This window comes from Saccopteryx leptura, chromosome 6, assembly GCF_036850995.1.
Source record: "Saccopteryx leptura isolate mSacLep1 chromosome 6, mSacLep1_pri_phased_curated, whole genome shotgun sequence".
In the NCBI taxonomy this organism is placed as follows: domain Eukaryota; kingdom Metazoa; phylum Chordata; class Mammalia; order Chiroptera; family Emballonuridae; genus Saccopteryx; species Saccopteryx leptura.
This window is the reverse complement of record NC_089508.1, coordinates 169,712,277-169,734,027: the sequence shown is the minus strand read 5'-3', so window position 1 is coordinate 169,734,027 and position 21,751 is coordinate 169,712,277. Positions and strand designations below refer to the sequence as shown.

Genomic DNA, 21,751 nt, shown 5'->3' with positions numbered 1-21,751 from the left:
ACCCTATAACATTGAAGGATTTCCAAAAATAAAAATAAGGAATCAAGACACAAGTTTATTAAATAATCTGCCAGGAAGAACAGCCACCACAGTGTAAAGCTCTAGTTGGCACCATTGATATCATAGTCTCTACATATGGAGGCCTCTCAAATCAAGCTGCAACGTAGCCCTGAGGGTCAGAGCCAGGATGAAAATCAAGTTCTTAAACAGAATGCTCTACCACCTGGGGAGCTATGAACTACAGCACAAGTGCAAGAAGATCATCTAGTATCTTCATAAGCCATTATAATATTAAAATAATTACTTTTATTTTGAATGCCTTGCTTAGGAGAAAGTATGATAATTAAATCCATGTAACAGAGAAAAATGGTTATTAAATTTACCAGAAATTTCAAAAGAAAGACAATTTGATCAGGCTTGGAAAAATCACTATTTTGACTCAAGTTGGACCTAAGAGAGCAGACCACTGGCTGAGCTTAAATTAGCATGATTGTACCCCTGTCTTTCTTGTTAACCTCATATATTGAGCTATTGGTTCCAAGAACAACTGATATAGAAGTAGCAATATTACATTTGTTTTATGCAAAGAAAAACAGAGATTCAAGTTAAACCTTTATAAGGATTTGTATTCTAAAACGATCTCTTAACTGTTCTATCTTCTAAGCAAAGCTTTTGTAGTCTAAGCTTCAAGAAACTGGTGTGTGTTTTAAAACAAATCTTAATGCAAACTTAAAATCTTTTTGTCTTCTTAAAAATTATTCCGAGTGATCTCCTAATAACAACTACTTACAGTTTGTTAGGGATTATAATGATCCAAGCTCTGTACTAATAATGTAATATTAATTACCTAATCTCATCCTACCCAACTTCTCTAGGAGTTATTAATATTATTATGATTCCATTTTACAGATGCATAAACTGAGGCACTAAGGCCACTCAAGCTAGTTAAGAAATAAAGCTGATATTGAAACAAGGAAGTCTAGACTCCACTGACAATACTCTTAAATGTGTCAATGTGTCAGTGCCTTGACAAGGGATTAATTCTAGAATCATTCTTGAGAACTGACTTCTCCACACCAAACTACTTACTAGTCTGTGAAAACATACTACACTTTAGTTCACCTTTGCGTTTCTCCCTACATCATTGCCTCCATCTGAAATTCTATTTTCACAAACTCTTAAATAGCTCTGTCATTCAAATTCTGTACCTAGGCCACCTTTCTACGTGAAACTCTTCTTCTTCAGGTTTCTTCTCACGTGTTGCCTTCCTGGTGTTGTAATTACGTGGGGACAGAAATCATAATCCTCTCTGTTTCTTCCAATATCGAATACAATCAAATGAAAAACAGAGAAAAACAATCAATCAGGCAACAATTTATCTATTTAAATCAGACATATAGACATTTCCAAGATTTTAGATACAAGGTGTGCCAATACCGTCATCACCAGAAGAACAGGTGCAACTGTTCTAGCAGCTTTGACTTGGTGGTTCCAAATTCTTCCTTCCCTGTGGGTTTTTTCTCTTTGATATCCACAGCCTAATCCTTTCCCATTCACAGTTTTGTCCCCACTTGGACCAAAATTCTTTTTATTTTACAATCTTAGTATGAACATGAAGTAGTATTTTTTTTAAAAAATAAACATCTCCATCAGTCTATGCCAAATAGAAATATAAGATAATTTTAGGGAATAAAATTAAACATGTTTTTTTAAAAGAGAAGTTCCTAATTCCTAGCTATGGAAAGTAACAAAAATACTATCACTTTGCAAATCACTTTTCATTTATTACCTCATCTCTATGAGAAAGGTGCTATTTTTATTTCCATTTTGTATGTTACAGAAAATTTAGGGATCTTGCCCAACTACACCTAGTTAGTGATAGAACAGGAAGTTGAACTCCGCCTTGCCTGACATTAAAGTCACTTCTGTTAACTACTACGTTTTATTGAGTCTTGCAACTCCTTAATCCAAAGGACAGTACCACCAGCTGTCCCAACTATGACCATGTGCCATTTCTTCTGCCCCGTTAAATGTGGTCAGTACCATAGCTGCTGATCTTGAATTCCCTGCATGATTTTAGAAGAAGCTATAGAAAAATGTTTTACTCTTTGTTTTTCTCATTCATAATTCCCAGGCCCCACAAGCTTCTTTCATTTCTAGAAGTTAGAGAGAAAAGTATAGAGCATCAAATCCTGACTCAGCTTATGGAGACTGACTCCACAAACTAGGAAGGTGCAGTCTCCAGAAATGATGTTTCTGCCTCATATGAGTAATCATCTCTGCTTGCTTGTCCCATTCCAGGGACAGTCACTCAGGTAAGATTCTTCCATCCATCCACTCAAACACACAGAGCGGGTTTTATTATTAACAATAACAACCACAACAATGACGTGCATTTATTGGAGTCTCCTATTTTTATCAGTACCTGTAAATGTTTCATACTCCTAACTCTATTTAATTCTCACAGCCACCCTATAAACTAGATATTACTATCACCACTTTGCAAATGATGAAACAAGCTCATACAAATTAAGTAATTTTGTCACCAAACCTAAAAAAGGGAGTCGGGACACTGCTCCTTCCAACCCCAACACTCCTGCTCTAACCTTTGTCCCGTATTACCTCTGATCCCATCTCATCAAAACTGGATTAATAGTTGAGAATAAACTTAACACCAGTATAGTACAAACACGCACACACATGCATACATGTAAAATCACATTTGTACATTACGCAATTCCACACCCACAGGCACTTTCTCACAGTGTCTTTCAGGTTTCACCGAGCAGTGCTGTGACAAAGCAAGCCATATGAATTCTGGAAATAGTATTGAATTCTTTGATGCAATTCAGTGGAGGCCTAATTACATAAGCAAAGTGTGGCTTCTTATATTTACATATTTTTTATTTCCAACACTTTTATCTAGTTCTCACTTGATGCTCTCACACTGAGCATGCGATGTGCAATTATCCCATCTTGCAGAGGGGGGTACAGCCTCTGATAATTAGATAAGAAGCTGATGTTAGAAGCTAGCAGAGGAAAGAGAGGGGAACTGAACCTTAGCTGAAACTCCAAAGCCCAGGTTACCTGCATCGCTTCCCACAGCCTCCCTTCACCTGCTTCCTGGATTTATTCTTCACTCAAATTAATCTCTTCCATGCATAGTTGATGATATTGGTCGTCTGTGCAGTCGAACCTCCCCAGATGGAAATTACACAAGAATGCTTTTACCTGGGTGTCGTCCTTAATTTTTCCACTAAGTATTTTGCTTCCCTGTGAAATGCCTGGGTAGGGTCCAAACAAAAATGGGCTGAATGGCTGCAGGCCCGCTCCTGCTGAGTCAGCTAATGCAGGGTCTCCTGTGACTGAAGGCAGCTGCTTTACAAAGGCAAGCCTCTTCCTCTTGCCAGTAGCTCCAGGCCAGGATCCCAATAAGCCAGCACTTCCTCTGGGATGGCTTTTGGCTTCTACACCACAGCACTTTTGTTACTTGGTGTTTTAAGTGGAATAGATGGAAGAACCAAAGGTCTTTGCCATCTGACACCTGCATCCATCAGTTTTCTTTGCCTGCACCTTTATTGATGCTATATAATCAGACAAGTAGGGCATTTGGCAATAACTCTGTGCTATGATTTCTTGCAAATTAATGTTAATTCCTACAGACTATGGCCCATAACCCCATTAAAAGAGCTCTGATCCCAATCCGGCAAAGAGAAGCCACATCTAGAACATGTAAGCAAGTCAACACTGTGGAACTGCCAAGGCTGGTGGCAGGCTTCCCCAAACTACGGCCCACGGGCCACATGCGGCCCCCTGAGGCCATTTATCTGCCCCCCCACCACACTTCCAGAAGGGGCACCTCTTTCATTGGTGGTCAGTGAGAGGAGCACTGTATGTGGCGGCCCTCCAATGGTCTGAGGGACAGTGAACTGGTCCCCTGTGTAAAAAGTTTGGGGACGCCTGGAACTTTATGTCCCATAAGCCAAACCACATCACAGCCCACCAACACTACTGCAGTCACCTCCCTCCTCCCTACTATTCTGTGTATCCATTCTTGCGCCCCCTACAATCTGATCTCCAAAGATCAGCCAGTGGGATGCTGAAAACATAAATCATTCTCATGACACTGCCCTTCTTAACCTTTCCTAAGGTCTCTCATGACTCTTAGAAGAAAACCCAAATTCCTCATGATGCTGGCTTCTTAGGTTTTGTTCGGTGCACATCCTCATAGTGACTCTTGCCAAATTCAAGATCATCAGTCCATGGACACCAGCACAGGAAGGTTTTCCCTATAAAATATTTGGATTCAAGGAGGAAATCTAAGAGCAGCAAGGAGAAGAGATCTGCATAGTGAAGGATGACAGGGTGGGATATAATCACCCAGAGCAAATGCTATGTCTCTTACGGGAGCATTCCGGGTCTAGGTTGCGGTTAAGTTTTACCAGAAAGTAGGATTATCTGACTTGAAATCAAGCCATGGAGTTTTACTCTGTTAATTTTTTTTAAATTATGTAGTATTTGCAGGATGATGGCATCTTTAGAGCTGCAATGGAAATTAAAAATCAGCTATTTCAAGTCTCTTAATCCATAGATTTCAGCCGCAGGGCAGAGGCCCCTATGCAGGGCATTTTGATTAACTTGGAAGCACTCAGGATGCCTGAATAACCATAATGGTTTGTATTTGGGAGACTTTTTTGATTTACCACGAATTTCCTCAGACATTTATTTCCCACAGAGGAACACTTTGAGGAACCCAGAATCATTTTTCTAAACTGCCCTGTGGCCCCTCCTCTCCCTCCAAGCTCTTCTCTACCCTCTCCTGCTTCACTGTACTTCCACATCACCATCCAGCATGTTACACTTCGTTCTTTTTTCCTATAACCCCCAACAATAACAACGTACCTAGTCAATCCATCAGTTACTATGTAAGCGTTTTATGTATATTCATTCATTTAATCTTTGTAGCAACCCCATAAACTAAGTGCTCTGATTGTCCTCATGGCAGAGATGGAGACACTGGAAGCGGATGGGTTCGATGTGGATCTGGGTGAAACTGAAACCCCTGTGGGATATTCAGGCACAGATATCCAGGAGGCCACTATACACAAGACTGGAACTCAGGAAAGACGTGCCTCTAAAATCAGATATTAGAGTCCTCAGTCAATAGATGCAAACCAGAGCAGCTGAGCTGCAGGAGATCTCTTAAGTTGGTGGCCCTGATGTGTGTGGCGGGGACTTCTGTGTTTTGAAGGAAGTTGGGAAAGAGTAGTGGAGAGAAAAGCAGCATGCCAACAGTGGTGAGCAGAACAGGATGTCTGAGGCTTTGCTGGTTCTCTCTGATACACGAGAGCAGCTTTTAGGGATGATAATTAACTTGCTCTGTGACTTTGTGAAAGTCTTTTCACCATTAAGAGCTTCCATTTCTCAAAAAAAAAAAAAAAAAAAGAGCTTCCATTTCTCTCCACATAAGCTGAATGGGCTATACCAGGGATTGGGAAAGTTTTTGGCTGAGAGAGCCATGAACGCCGCATATTTTAAAAAGTAATTCCATAAGAGCCATACAACGACCCGTGTACGTTATGCATTATCTAATAAAAATCTGGTGTTGTCCTGGAGGACAGCTGTGATTGACTCCAGCCACCCGCAACCATGAACATGAGCGGTAGGAAATGAATGGATTGTAATACATAAGAATGTTTTAATTTTTTTTATTTATTCATTTTAGAGAGGAGAGGGAGAGACAGAGAGAGAGAGAGGAGAGACAGAGAGAGAGAAGTGGGGGAGGAGCTGGAAGCATCAACTCCCATATGTGCCTTGACCAGGCAAGCCCAGGGTTTCGAACTGGCGACCTCAGCATTTCCAGGTCGACGCTTTATCCACTGCGCCACCACAGGTCAGGCCTGTTTCATATTTTTAACGTTATTATTTTTTTATTAAAGATTTGTCTGTGAGCCAGATGCAGCCATCAAAAGAGCCACATCTGGCTCACGAGCCATAGGTTCCCGACCCCTGGGCTATACAATAAAGTTGTTAAGTCTCCAAGCTCCAAGCTTTAACATGCTAGGAAAAGAAACTCTCAAATACCTGTACTCTGTCGGATGTAAAGGGACTATCCTGCATGGAGGATAATTTGTCAATATCCTTGAAAATTACAAACACCTATACCTGCTGACCCAGCAATTATATTTCTATAAATTTATTCTGTAGTTACACTTGTATATGCACAAAATGATATAAAATTCCAAGTTGATTTTTGCAGCATTGTTTGTACATCAAAAATTGGAAATAGTTCAAATATCCATCAGTAAGGGAAGAGATAAATAAATTGCAGAATTTTATATAGTCATAAAATAGAATGTAGATGTAACGCAATACTAGATAGCCATGAGAATGAACAAAGTAACTGCTATATGCAATGGTGCATGAAAAATCAAAACAATGGAGAGTAAAAGCAGAGCAAAAGAAGCCAAACACTTGTGAATTTACGGAATTCAAATTCAAAGACAGAAAAGAGAAACCTCTGGTGTTAGAAGCTGGGATAGTGCTTACATTAGGGCCAGGGCTCTGAAAAGCACCAAATACACCATGGTCTATCACTAATGGCTTCACCTAGTACACTTACTAGATCCTTTGTAACTGAGCTGTCACTGACAGCAGCTCCCTTCATGAGGAAGTGCTGGCGAGGGTGTGGAGAAAAGGGAACCCTCCTGCACTGCTGGTGGGAATGCAGACTTGTCCAGCCACTGTGGAGAGCAGTATGGAGTTTCCTCAAAAATTTAAAAATGGAACTGCCTTTTGATCCAGTGATCTCACTTCTGAGAATATATCCTAAGAAACCTGAAACACTAACTCAAAAGAATATATGCACCCCGGGTTCACTGCAGCACTATTTACAATAGCCCAAATCTGGACGCAGCCCACGTGTCCATCAGTAGATGAACGGATAAAAAAGCTATGGTACATTTACACAACTGACAACTTAATACTACTTGGCCATAGAAAAGGAAGGAAAGTTTAACTTTTGAAACAGCATAGAAGGACCTGGACATTATCAAGTGAAATAAGCCAGTTGGAGAAGGACAAATACCATAAGATCTCATTTATATGTGGAATCTAATGAGCAAAATCAATTGATAAAACAGAAGCGGAGGCATGGGCACATGGAACAGACTGACGGCTGTCAGAGGGCAGGATGACTGGGGGACTGGATAAAAGAAGGTGAGAGGTTGGCCAAGGAACACGTATACATGACACATGGACACGAACAACAGTGTGGCGATGGCCAGGGGAATGGGATGGGGGCACGGTGGGCCATGGGGGGGAGGGGGGAGACAAAAAGAAACTTCACTTGGGGTGATGGGCACATGATGCAGTGTGCAGATCATGTTTTGTTGAGTTGTACACTTGAACCCTGTGTGGTTTTGTGAGCCAATGTCACCCAAATGAATTCAATTTAAAAAAAAGAAAAAAAGGGGGGGGGGCCCACATTCCACATAATCTGGCCTTCATAAAGAGCAGAGACTCATTGTGTTAAAACATGGTGCTGATGACTAGGAAGGGAGGGAACTGGAAACTATGCTGGACAGGAGCAGCATAGCCGTGGGAACAGTGGAGAAGCACATGGAAATCAACAACTACAGGGCAAACACTCCATCAGTCTGCAACCTTCCGCGGGTTCCCATGGGAGGCAATGGGCACACTTGTTCTCTGTGGTCGAAGGAGATGAAACCAGGGCACATGGATGAAAGAGACAGAGAAACATACTCCAGCTTGTTTAGGGAAGGATTTTCCATACCCAGAATAGCCACCCGAGAAAGGCCAGGTTCCAGGTGAGAATCAGACAGGACGGAACCACTCTGTACCCATGAGAAACCCTCATAGTCTTTCCCACGGTTGTGAGGAAGAATGTGAAGACAAGACAGTCATTTTTCCTGGTCGGGCAAGAACTATGGGATAATAGCTGAGTGGTTCTCAGAGAGTGACCTGGGTGATGTCAAGGCCAGACTTAGGTGTCACAGCCAACAATGATGCTCAGAGAGCAATGGCTCTTTGAGTACTGATGAGCAGTAAGTTAAGTGTCCTCCCAAGATATAGGAGGAAAACTCTAGGTCCAAGTATCTTCTGCTTCCTGAGTTCACCAAAGAGCAGAATTACAGAAATCTCCCAGCTGGAACCACTTTGCAGTTCTAGCTGAGCTCCCACACATGTAAAAATGTCCCCTTACAAATGCCCAACTAGTCTTGCTCCCACACCTTCGATACTAAGGAGCTCTCTTTTCGCTAGGTGGCTTTCCTTGGTTGAACAGTACTAATTGTTACTGATAAAAAAAGTCAAGACAACAGCTAACATTTATTGAGTTCTATGTGCCAAACTGTGCATTGAACTATTAAACCCTTGCTTCAAACTTATTAAACAGGTCAGAATATTAAGCATCATGATCTTAAGAATGTATTCAGCCCTGGCCGGTTGGCTCAGCGGTAGAGCGTCAGCCTGGCGTGCGGGGGCCCCGGGTTCGATTTCTGGCCAGGGCACATAGGAGAAGCGCCCATTTGCTTCTCCACCCCCTCCCCCTCCTTCCTCTCTGTCTCTCTCTTCCCCTCCTGCAGTCAAGGCTCCATTGGAGCAAAGACGGCCCGGGCGCTGGGGATGGCTCCTTGGCCTCTGCCCCAGGCCCTAGAGTGGCTCTGGTGGCGGCAGAGCAACGCCCCAGAGGGGCAGAGCATCGCCCCCTGGTGGGCAGAGCTTCGCCCCTGGTGGGCCTGCCGGGTGGATCCTGGTCGGGCGCATGCGGGAGTCTGTCTGACTGTCTCCCCGTTTCCAGCTTCAGAAAAATACAAAAAAAAAAAAAAAAAAAAAAAGAAAGAATGTATTCAGAGTTGTGCAGAGTGATAGAGTGAGCTTCAAGAAATATGACTCTTACAAATAAAATTTTCTATTTTATTCGCTCATCTGTTACCTGTACTACTACCCACTTAAAATTTCTCTTAAATTATTCTATTTCAATTTAAAAGTACCAATTTTAATCACTTGTTATATATCTGAAATCAGAAAATTTGTCTACTAGTTATATATGTTCCCTATGTTAAAATAAATTCAAAACTAACAACAGTTTTCCAATGCTTAACCATGTTTAAAGTAAAATAACCTTTCTTGGTATCATTTTGTATATAACATATTTTGGTGAAAATTGCCTTAAGCTATATTACTTCTCATTTTTAAGTATATTTCTGAATTTAAAAAACGAGCCCTGATTTTTGTAATTATTTTTCATATTTGAATAAACTCTGCCCTGTGAGCTTGCTGAGAAAAAGTCCTGGCAATCTTATAAGAATAGATTTTAAGTATCTAAGAAAATTAACTATGTCTCCATTAAAGGTTCTCTAGGTTGGTCATTTTCCATTCCTCCAGCCTCTTGGACAAAGTTTCTAGGTTCCTCTAGACCAGGGGTTCCCAAACTTTTTACACAGGGGGTCAGTTCACTCTCCCTCAGACCGTTGGAGGGCCGGACTATAAAAAAAAAACTATGAACAAATCCCTATGCACACTGCACATATCTTATTTTAAAGTAAAAAAACAAAACGGGAACAAATACAATATTTAAAATAAAGAACAAGTAAATTTAAATCAACAAACTGACCAGTATTTCAATGGGAACTATCGGCCTGCTTTTGGCTAATGTGATGGTCACTGTCCGGTTCCATATTTGTCACTGCTAGCCGTAACAAGTGATGTGACATGCTTCCGGAGCCGTGACATGTGCATCCTGCGTCACTGGAAGTAGTACTGTACGTGAGTGATGCTGCACTTTGCGGCGCCACCACGTACAGTACTCCACATACAGTACTCATTGACCACCAATGAAAGAGGTGCCCTTTCCAGAAGTGCAGCAGGGGCCGGATAAATGGCCTCAGGGGGCCGCATGCGGCCCACGGGCTGTAGTTTGGGGACCTCTGCTCTAGACCCTACAGTCTGGTCATTCTTGCTTGAAATATCTTATTTTGCAGCCAGCCACTGCTGTTCTGTGAGGGCATATATTACCTTAGTTATAGATTCTAGAGTCTTTACATCCATACCCAGTAGCTGCTTCTGAGTTCAGGTTCAGCTCTCTCCAGGACTGAGGACAGCCGAGTGGAGAGCACTTAGTCCCCACCCAGAACACAGGAGCTGTTTCCCAGCTCTGCCCAGCCTTTACCTCTCAGTTGACTTATCGAAGCCTGAGCTTACTTAACTAAAAAATAAATATGATCATTCTTGTTTTGATAGCCTCTCAAGATGGTTGTGAAGATAAAATGAGACGACTGATGTGCAGATTTTATGAACTATGAGGAGTTTAAAGAGTTATCATTAAAGCAGACCCTGTGGCCTAAATACACTATAACCTACCCCCTTGAGTAAGTTAGGGACCCAGGGCACCTTATAGCTCTTCTAGGAAACACATGCTGGAGAGAGTGTTATGGAAAAGACTTGATGATACTCAAGTAATTCACCACATGAGAAACTGCTATGATCCAGTCACTGTTCTAGGTCCTGACACAGAGAGTTGAACATGGGAGACAAGTAGAGATGATGGTAAACTAGTACAAACTAGTGGCCATACTGATTGCTTAAATATTAAAATATTTTCATGCTCATGGATAGCCGTTTTCTTAAATTTCCAAGTTCTCATGTATTGCCCTAGTTACTCCAACCCCACCCTTAGGACTTCTAGACCTCCCCAAATGCCAGCAACTTATGGGGTGAAGGGCAGATAAAGGGGTTCCTAGACCCTGTTCCAGGATTTTGGTCACTGTCAATCCAGACTGATTAATGCATGTGACACTGGCTGGGAATATCTATAATACAGTACAACCCAGAGAGAACAGGTTTCACTCTATCAACAAGATACAGGGTAAACAAGCAACTGGAACAATGCATAATTCAATTGCAGATGGTGATAAGAGCTAGAAAGGAATGAGATAGTGATGGAGGTGAAGAGGGGGAACCACGGATAGCACAATCAGAGAAGAACTCCTTGAGGAAGTGAGAGTTGAGTGGAGGCAAGAAAGAGGATGAAGGAATGAGAGCCAGTCATGCAAAAATCTAGGAGGAGAGCACTGTAGGCAGAGAAAAGGGTAGGAACAAAGCCCTGGGGCAGGAATAGGTTTGTCACACATGAGGAACAGAAGGAAGGCCCATGTGATCAGATCACAATGCAGGTTGCCCAAGATTGGCTGGGGCCAGAGCAACTGAATGCTGGCAGTCTTTGGTAACAGTCTGGATTTTACTGCAAGTCCAAGAAGTCATTAGAATTGCTTACGTACACTGACATGTAGTTATCATACTTACAATATGTCTCATTGGGAGAAACTCAAATCCTGGAAGACATTTCCTTTCCTATTGTCTCCCTACTGGAACTGGAAATGCTGCAGCTGATTATGGTCCTGCTAGATGTATATATGGTGGATAACAGCAACTCATTCACCAACCTAGAGTGACCAGCGTAGGAGGGTCTGCAGAGACTCAGAAACTCCATTGGAGGAGGCTAGAAGAACAGGAAAGCCTGGGGAAGTCTTAATGGGAACACAGTCAATCTCCTCAGACCCTTAAAAGCCAGCCTTGGAAACAAAGTTACCAATACATTTTTCTTGCTATCTATCTGATATTCACAATCTCCAGGTAAAGTGGTCCAAGCTGAAGTTATTGTTTCTTACCATTTTCTAAGTTAAAAAAAAAAAAAAAAAAAGCATCCGAATCTGCAAAGAAAATGACATGTGTGTTCCACAGAGCTATGGGCAAGGATTATGCCACCTCTTTTGCTTATTGAGAAAGCACCTAAGAAAATTTGCCTGATCTTACATACAATTATCACAGCTGGGCTAGCACTAGAGTACTAGGGGTGCACTGATTCTTGTTATAATTCTTCACTGCCTCCTTTGACATCTGGGGAACAGAGACTGTAACTTTTGTGCTAGTCAGCTGAGGAAAGACCCAGCCCGCTGCCCACAGTACTGCTCGGTCCACACACGTGATAACTGTCTGGTCAGGCAGCCAAGGGAATTGGGGAGAGGGATCCATGCCTTCAGCCTGGCACACAGAAACTTCCGTTTGTTTTGATCCCACATTTGAGAGCTGGCTAAAACCTATCCAGAAAATGATGTAATTAAATGTCATTTAGCCAAAAAGAAAAATCTGAACTTTTTAAATTATGAACCAGATGGCCACAGTGGTGTAAGTAAAAGAGAGGTAGACTAGGAATAAAAGACTAGGGGCTTCATTTCCCCAGAGGACCCTAGCTCACTGTAGCTCTAATCCATGGCAATCTGCCGAAATATAGAATAACAAAGGCATACATTTTCATAATCCTGATGCATTACTGTTGAGTAGAAGAGTCTTGCACAGGGACATGGGGAAAAGCTTTGGTCCACAGGATGGGACATGATGTCAAGCTGGCCTTTGCCATACTTTTGCAATAAGTTTCCTTCTGAACCCTCCTCCAGACTGGATAGTTCAGACTTCATCTCCACTCAGTTCTTTCTAACTTTTATCTCCACTCATCCATTCACTCTACTTCCTTCAGTACCTTCTATCTTCCTCATTAGACTGCAATATTCTTTGACGACAGGGACGGTGTCTCTTACTTTTTTATCTACTTCCACAATTCCAAGCTCGAAGTTTTGCATAAGGACTCAGCACCATTTTTATTAAATAAAACAGAATAAGCTGTGACTCTCAATTATGGAGTAACATGTGCCAGGCATGACGCTAAGGACTTTACATATCTTATTTTATTTAATCCTTAATAGCAATCCAGTGATGTGGGTGTCTTCAGTTTTGATTTATAGAGGAGAAAATAGAAGCTTAAGGAAGTTAAATAACTTGCCCAAGGTCATGTAATTAGTGAGGAGCCGAATTGGGACTCAATCCATATTTTTTCTGATGCAAACACAGTGTAAGTCACCCACTAGTCTACGCTGCCTCCCCGTACTGACTACTTACTCCATTAAGCAGCTGGCAGAGAGCTAGACTGGTGAGACAGTCAGACAAGCAGCCACTTGCATGAAGGAAGCTGGACCAGTAGAACCGCCAAGCAGAGTCCACATTCTTGACTTGTACCTGGGTATTAGAGGGTGGCAGGTATCTGTGGGAAGGAGCTCATGTCAGACCTTAAGCTAGTTCCCAGCCCCTTTTAATACCAGACAAACAAGCTGAAAAGGAGCTGCCCTGTGCCCAGTGTACTGCACGCTAATCCTATTCTCCCTGGGAGAAGGGAAGCAGTAAGAGATGTTGTCTACAAGTCCTTGCCTGGTTTTGCAGGCAGTGAGCTGAGTCAGAGAGAGAGTTGGCTGCAATTGTGGAAAGGCAGAGCAGCAGCTTAAGTCAGGGTGGTGCCGGGCTCTTGTAACTCAGCCTTTACCAAGAGTGGGAGAGCAGCATGCTCTCACACAGTGAGAGTGGAGATGGAGCAACAGTGGGCGGTGTCCCGGTGAAGGTGGACCATGTCACTGCCGGTTTGGAAATCCGAGGTCTTGAAGTTGTTTCTGAAAAAGTTATTGAAATAAATGAACTCGAGACAGCACAGAGGGGTGTGGTCTAATACAGCAAGCACTAGCCGTGGATTTGGGAAACTGTCTTTGAATGTCAATGCTGGAACGAATCCTAAAAATCATAAAGGTGGATATGATTTTGAAATGTTAATTAACATGCTTTTGTTTCCAGAATTTGCTTCAACCCTCGTTTCTTCCCTCATTCAGCCAGCTAAGCCTTCTCTATCATTGTCTTAGACACAAAACGATGACAGAAAGCAGAGAAAGCAGAGATACTTGTTAGGTTTTGAGTTTAGTAGCCCACATATTGTGGCTCAGCTATAGACACACGAGGTCTGGGAGAATAGATGATATGATGATGATATGACTGATAAGAGAAAATTATCCTACCTTCAAGATAAAGGGCAGATTCCCAAGGCTGAGAACTAAGAGATGGGAGAGACTTAGAGATTAATTAGATAAAGAATAAAGGAAAATATTTAGGGGGGGCATGAGGACAAGTAATGGTCAGTGTCCATTTAAGTGTGCAGCCTCTGTAGCCACGGCCCTGTTACAGAAGCTACCACTTTCAGATGGGAAGTCTCATATGTTGCCTGTTCTGAGTAGCTATGATGAGGTCATTCCTTTGACAGATGTCGGCACCCAGCCCACTGATCAGCTAGTAGGAGTGAGAGCCATTCATATCCTCATTCTTAAGCTTGTTCTGTTCCCATCCGTCTTACCCTAGAATTGTCAATCCTTCGTGAACCTCTCAGGACACATATACCCCAATGAGAGGTAGTGGTATAGAAGAAAAAGCTTATATGTGTATTCAGGTGGGAATGAATGAAATCACCTGGGATTTCTCTGTGTATTTTACAGTCCTAACCAAAAGTTAGATTGCCATCTACAATGGAATGATGGACTTCTAAAGATGTCCACATCCTAACCCCCAGAATCTGTGAATATGGCCAAAAGGACTTTGCAGATGTGATTGACTTAAGAATCTCGGGGTGAGAAGACTACCCTGGGTTATCCTGGAGAGCTTAATATATCACAAAGGTCTCTCCTCATGAGAGGTGGGTAAAAGGTCAGAGTTAGAAAGGGAGATGTGACCATGGAAACAGAAGCTGGAGTGATGCAGGGCCACAAACCAAAATGCAGTAGCATCTAAAAGCTGGAAGAAAGGCAAGGGAATGAATTCTCCCATAGACCCTCTGGAAGGAAGCAGCTTATTAATGACAAAGAATCTTGGCCCATGCTCTAGATACACTATATCAGAATATCTCGATTTGGGCCCAGACTTCTATGTTTTTTCAAAGTTCCCCTGGGTTATTCTGATGCTGTCAGCCCAGGGTGAAAAATACTGAATCTTAACGAACAAATCATTCACTGAGACCACGACCACCTTCAGAAGATCTAATGCCCTTCACCACATGAACACCACATAGTCATTCAGTTTCACAAGAACATCCAAAGGGATAATGAGATCATCACCTCTTGAATAATAATAACAGCTTTCATTTATCAACACATATCTTAAAACAATCAATGTTACTATACCTTCTGCACTATGTCATTTAATCTCAGAGCAACCTTGTAAAATACTTCTTAATGTTATAACGTTCAAAAGAACACATACCTAGAAAAGTTAACTACAACCGGATGGAAAGGATCAAAGAATGGTTGACATGCAAGTGCAGTTGGCTGTTTTCAGTGCAACCAAAGGGGAGCAGACTGGACCTCAAACCATTCTATTCATTCCTCCCAAGGCACAGAAGTGAGGCTTCCTTTCCCTATGATCACTCCTCCTATCGGTGTTCAGGAGACCTCCTGTCATCTCCATGGGGCCTTAGAACATACCTGGTGAACAAAAGTTTCCACACAGGGCAAGCTGGATGGCGCTGAGCAAAATTTGGGTCCCATAGACCTATAACTCTTATAGGACATGAGCAGCACTCTGCTGAAGTCCCAGCAGGAGGTCACCTACATCACTGGTCCCCAATCCCCGGGCCGCGGACCGGTACTAGTCCGTGGGCCATTTGGTACCGGTCTGCAGAGAAGGAATAAATAACATACACTATTTCCGTTTTATTTATATTTAAGTCTGAACGATGTTTTATTTTTAAAAAATGACAAGATTCCCTCTGTTACATCCATCTAAGACTCACTCTTTTTTTTTTTTAAATAATTTTATTTTTTTAATGGGGCATCATCAATAAATCAGGATACATATATTCAAAGATAACAAGTCCAGGTTATCTTGTCATTCAATTATGTTGCATACCCATCACCCAAAGTCAGATTGTCCTCTGTCACCTTCTATCTAGTTTTCTTTGTGCCCCTCCCCCTCCCCCTCCCCCTTTCCCTCTCCCTCTCCCCCCTCCCCCTGTAACCACCACACTCTTACCAATGTCTCTTAGTTTCACTTTTATGTCCCACCTACGTATGGAATAATGCAGTTCCTGGTTTTTTCTGATTTACTTACTTCACTTTGTATAATGTTATCAAGATCCCACCATTTTGCTATAAATGATCCGATGTCATCATTTCTTATGGCTGAGTAGTATTCCATAGTGTATATGTATCACATCTTCTTTATCCAGTCATCTATTGACGGGCTTTTTGTAAGGCTCACTCTTGACGCTCGTCTCAGTCACATGTTATCCGGTCCGTGAAAATATTTTCTGACATTAAACCGGTCCGTGGCCCAAAAAAGGTTGGGGACCACTGTCCTACATAGAACATAATGAGGACAGCTAATAGTGCTCTATGTCATGGATGATAACACTGACTCACATGGCTAAGGTGATCTCATGATCTCCATTAATGACCTGACTCCCACCTTGTGAAAGAGGGTTTCCCTGTTGGTGGCTGATGAGTCTTAGTGCTGCTTCCCCTGCTCTGTCCCTGGTTCCTCCAGGCACACTGAGCCCCAGGCAGCCTGGGCCTCACCGACCTCCTCCCTCAACATCTCCTTTCCCCCACTACCTTCATCTATAGCCCGTGGAATTTTTATTTGTTCTTAGGGGTGAGTCTCCAGCTCTGTATTTCCAAACCCATTGTTTTAGCACATGCTTTATGTCCTACTTCCTTCCAGATGTTCTGGTCTTTGATTCTAAGTATAACATAAAAAAATGCCACAAATTAAAGTTTTCACATAATTAGATTTTTTTTTATTTCTATTTCTCGTCAGAAAATAGATTTATTATCGATAGTGAGTGAAGTCAAAATGTCAGTATTCATGACAGAGAAGCTGTTGCATAAGCCAAGGTTGTCTTCACATTGGTAGAAAATGCCTTACTTCACTTGTAATCATAAACATTATTTCAGGGGAAGAGATACATTTTCTCTCCTTGTTTTCTTCATACTTACATGATCGCCAGAATAAGTTAAAATAAAAGAGCTTTTCTACAGTTAAGGGAGAAAAAAAACACATAGAAACCCAACAGGCCACATTCTAGACCAGGGGTCCCCAAACTACGGCCCGCGGGCCACATGCGGCCCCCTGAGGTTATTTATCCGGCCCCCGCCGCACTTCTAGAAGGGCACCTCTTTCATTGGTGGTCAGTGAGAGGAGCATAGTTCCCATTGAAATACTGGTCAGTTTGTTGATTTAAATTTACTTGTTCTTTATTTTAAATATTGTATTTGTTCCCGTTTTGTTTTTTTAATTTAAAATAAGGTATGTGCAGCGTGCATAGGAATTTGTTCATAGTTTTTTTTATAGTCCGGCCCTCCAACGGTCTGAGGGACAGTGAACTGGCCCCCTGTGTAAAAAGTTTGGGGACCCCTGTCCTAGACAGTTCTGCCCAGCACCACAGGCCTGAGATGGAGCTATCAGGCCCTCTCTGCTCCCCCCTCCAATTCCCTTGTCCCCGGGTCCCACCCCGAGCTCTGCTGGAGAGGAGGTTCACCAGAGGATGGAGCGGGCTCAGAAGAGAGAGTTGAAGAGAAAGTACAAAAGGTGGAGAGGGCTGCTTTCTCTCTCTCTGTCATCACAAACAGGGTTCATTAACACTGCAGGTGTCCTTCACGGCTGAGCCCTGATGTAGGCCTTGGCTTCGCAGATTGCCATGGATAGAACTGCGATGTGCTTCTTGTTGACTCTGCTCTTGGGGGCTTCTCTTCAGTGATCTGATCTTGAAATAGGTCACTCTCTTACTAGGAAAAAAAATGGTCCACCTCTGGAATTAACGCGGAAGGAGTTCTGCTTGTTCTAAATTGACTTTCTCCTCCCTTCTCGATCATGCTCTGTTTGGCCTGATGGACACAGCGCACGGTACTGGTCAGCCATTGCAGAGCAGCTGAGGGTCTGCTGGGCATTCTGCCGGTAGCATGGGAGAATCTTGGCCTGCAGGTCTGCGCAGACTGGGTGAGCCTCATACCGCTTGAACTTGGCTTCCACCTCTTCGGTATCTTTCTGATACTGTTGAGTGGTGACTTTGTAGAACTCTGAACTCCTCTCCTCCAGTCTGGCCAGCTGCTCTTTGTAGAATGCATCCTGCCTCTTTATCACACGGTCTTTCTCTTCCAGCAGCTTAGCCAGGTGCTTTGCCTTGGCACGGTCCTCCTCACTCGATATCCGCTCTGGATAGCTCTGGTTAGCTGCTCGTTGGCAAGAGCCCTCTCTCGGTCCAGTTCTTTGCTTTGTTTTAGTCGTTTCTGACTCTCCGACTCCTTCTTGGCCTGCTCCAGCGCCAGCTCCTCGGCCACCCTCCTCTTCAATGCCTCATCAGAAACTGAGGCACCGTAAGCACCAGAAAACCGTGGAGTCTTCGAGCCAGATGGAGATGTTTCTTTCATGCGATCAATCACATTTTCCGAGAGCCAGATGCTCTTCACCACGGTGATGTTCTCATGATGTTCTCATTCTCGTCCGCCTCGAAGGTGACCCAGCGGGTGCTGGAGGTCCCGCCCATAGCTTCTTCTGCCCCCGCAGAGTTCTAGCGAGGACCCAAGAGCACTTCAAGCCCCACGCACACACACGCGCATGAAGATGTGGCAGGACGCATGCCCTGCACAGCTGGAGCAAGGCCACGACCCCAAGAAGCCCATAATTAGATTTTTAATGTCTATATTTCGCTTCATCCCAGTGACTCATTATAAGCATCTAGAGGAGGCAGCAGATTTGGGGGAGGAGGAGGGGTAAAAGCCCAAAGAGTGAATATTTTTTAGGCTTTGCAGTCTATTCATTTTCTGTTTTAAAGACTAATTTGTCTGATATTAATAAAACCACTCCAGCTGTCTTATGGTTGCTGTTTGCATAATATATCTTTTCCCATCCTCTTATTTTCAACCTATTTGTATCTTTGAATTTAAAGTGTGCTTCCTGTTGGCAGATTATAGTTAAATCTTGGTTTTTAACCCAGTCTGACGGGGTTAAAATTTCTACCTTTTAACCGATTGTTTAATCCATTCAGATTTAATGTTATTATTCATAGACTTGGATTTACACCTGCCGTTTAGCTTTTTTCTTTGTGGGGGTATATATCTTATATCTTTTTTTTTTTTTTTTTTTTTTTTTTTTTTTTTTTTTTCCGAAGCTGGAAACAGGGAGGCAGTCAGACAGACTCCTGCATGCACTCGACCGGGATCCACCCGGCATACCCACCAGGGGGCGATGCTCTGCCCATCTGGGGCGTCACTCTGTTGCAACCAGAGCCATTCTAGCGCCTGAGGAAGAGGCCATGGAGCCATCCTCAGGGCCTGGGCCAACTTTGCTCCAATGGAGCCTTGGCTGCAGGAGGGAAAGAGAGAGACAGAGAGGAAGGAGAGGGGGAGGGATGGAGAAGCAGATGGGCACTTCTCCTGTGTGCCCTAGCTGGGAATCGAACCCAGGAATCTAATCCTGCACGCCAGGCCAACGCTCTACCACTGAGCCAACCGGCCAGGGCTTCTTATATCTTTCTTGTTCTTCCAGTCTGCCTTTACTTCTTTCTTTTGCATTAAGTAAATATTTGCTAATGTAACTTTTTAAAAGATTTTTTATGGATTGATTTCAAAGATAGAGAGGAAGGGGGAGGGAGAGAGAGAAACATTAATTTGTTGTTCCCCTTATTTATGCATTCAATGGTTGATTGTTGTGTGTGCCCTGACCAATTACCAAACCGCAACCTTGGTGTATCAGGACGATGCTACCCGGCCAGGGCCTAATGGAACATTTTCTTTCATTCTTTAAATAATTTTTTACTTTAAATGTTTTAATTGGTTGCTCTCAGGGATATTGCATTCATTATAATTTATCACAATCTACTTCCAATTTATACTAACATAATTGATGAGGAATATAGAAATGTCATTTCTATAAGCACTATTCCCTCTTATACCTTTCATGCTATTGTTATTACATTATACCATATCTGTTAAAAATCTAACATTACTTAATCATAATATTACCATATGTAATTTTATAGGTATTAAAAAAAACTGAGCTACAGAGTCCATTGCAACTACTCAACTCTGTAATTATAGCCTAAAAACAGCCATAGGTAATATGTACATATTTAGCAGGATTGGCTAAATATATAAATGCATTGCTATGTTCCAATAAAATTTCATTTACAAACACTGAAACTGAATTTCATCCCATTTTCACATATCATAAAATATTCTCCTTTTGATTTCTTCTCAACCATCTAAAATATAAAACCGGTTAGTTTGCAAGCTGTGCAAATACAAGCAGGGGGTGGGATTTTATCCAAGGATGCAGCCTGCCAACAACTTGACTTTCAGCAATGATTTTTCAGGATCTCTAATGTGGCATCCTTTGGTTACCCAGCATTCCTCTGGGCTTGCCATGGTGCAACGGTAAGATCAGAGACTGGGCTTCAGCATTCTACCTCCATTAAAAGAACAGCTTTCCTTATATACTGTTTGATTTTCCAAGCTGGAAAGACTGTGTTTAACACAATCTCTGGAAAGAAGGAGGAAGGTAGGAGTGGGGCAGGAAAGGAGAAAAAGAGATGCTTTCAAATGCTCTTTCTGGGTTTAAAATTCTGCCATATTCATCTAAAAAGCTACCAAATTGTCAACAACTCTGGAACTACCTTTGGTTAATCTCGAAATCTAAACATTTGAATATCAAGCTATATTTTCATTCTTTCTATTCAGATTTTTCTGAGTCTTGTAATCCAAGTTCTTTTCTGCAGTGGAGCCTTAGAACCAGGAGAACAATAGCTTTTTAGCACCCTCTTGTGTCCATAATTAGTGATCGCAACAGCCAATTCCCCTAAATATTTTCTAATAAGGTAGTGGGTGGGAAATATCCGGAACAGGAGAGCTGAGGGAGTGATAAGGGTTTGTCATTTCTTCCTTACACTCATCTAGTCTAATTGAACACATCCTCTACAAACATGAACTTCTACAAAGAGAAGTGTTTCCTTCCTCCTCTTTATATAAACGCTAAAAATACTTGAAAGTTGATCACCCTTTAGGTTTTCCTTTAGTTCACCATAGTGACCCTTTCTCTGCATAATTAAAGCAAGTAAGGCTACAGATTTTAACATCGGGGTGAGTCTGACTCTTAACCCCTCCCTTCACTAGTTATATAACGGGGTAACCAACTAACCTGCTCCCCAAAGTACTTTCGCAGCCATTTACTAGTAAATGGAACCCCACACATGTAAGCATAGTTGCTTTGTCTATGCCTGAACAAAGCAAGATCACATCCCCTCAACAGTTAGGACTGGGGTCACGAGTCACAAAAGAAAAGAAAATAGAACTAATGGACTTCATCAAAATTAAAAACTTTTATGTATCAAAGGAGATCATTAAGAAAATGAAAAGACAACCTACCAATGGGAAAGAATATTTACAAAATATAGTCTATTCTCATATTTTTTGGTATTTACCTTCTAAAATCCACTGTAAACACTGACTTAGAAAATACTGTCACATTGCTCATATATCAATATATATGTGTGTGAGATACAGAAAGAGAAAAGAGAAGAAAGGACATCATTACATAGATTATATTCTTAAGCCTTAGAAACCACTCATCCTGGCAGATTCCGTTTTCTTTGTTTCACAAAAGAGAAAACAGTATTCGAAGAGTGAAGCCAGCATACCTGAGGCCGCCCTGCGAACAGATTCCAGAGCTGGAAATCAAACCTGGTCCCACTGCACCCGCCGGCGCCTCTCGCACTGCCCCGCTCTGCCCCGCTGTTGCGATCCTCCAGTCACCTCTGTATGGGAGCTGGAAAAGAGAGGCAGGGTCACACCTGGGAACGTGCACCTCAGTGTGTCTT

General features: G+C 42.4%; 1 long non-coding RNA gene and 1 pseudogene across 1 annotated transcript; both read right to left on the bottom strand.

Moving 5' to 3' along the window:
* Positions 1–13,206: 13,206 nt before the first annotated feature.
* On the bottom strand, positions 13,207–21,700 carry LOC136407708 (uncharacterized). Its single transcript, XR_010751997.1, has 3 exons — positions 21,572–21,700; positions 15,366–15,555; positions 13,207–13,517 (listed from the first exon to the last, which is right to left on the bottom strand). It is a non-coding gene; the product is annotated as an uncharacterized lncRNA (long non-coding RNA).
* LOC136376031 (MICOS complex subunit MIC19 pseudogene) lies at positions 17,448–18,538 on the bottom strand (annotated as a pseudogene).
* Positions 21,701–21,751: the final 51 nt, after the last annotated feature.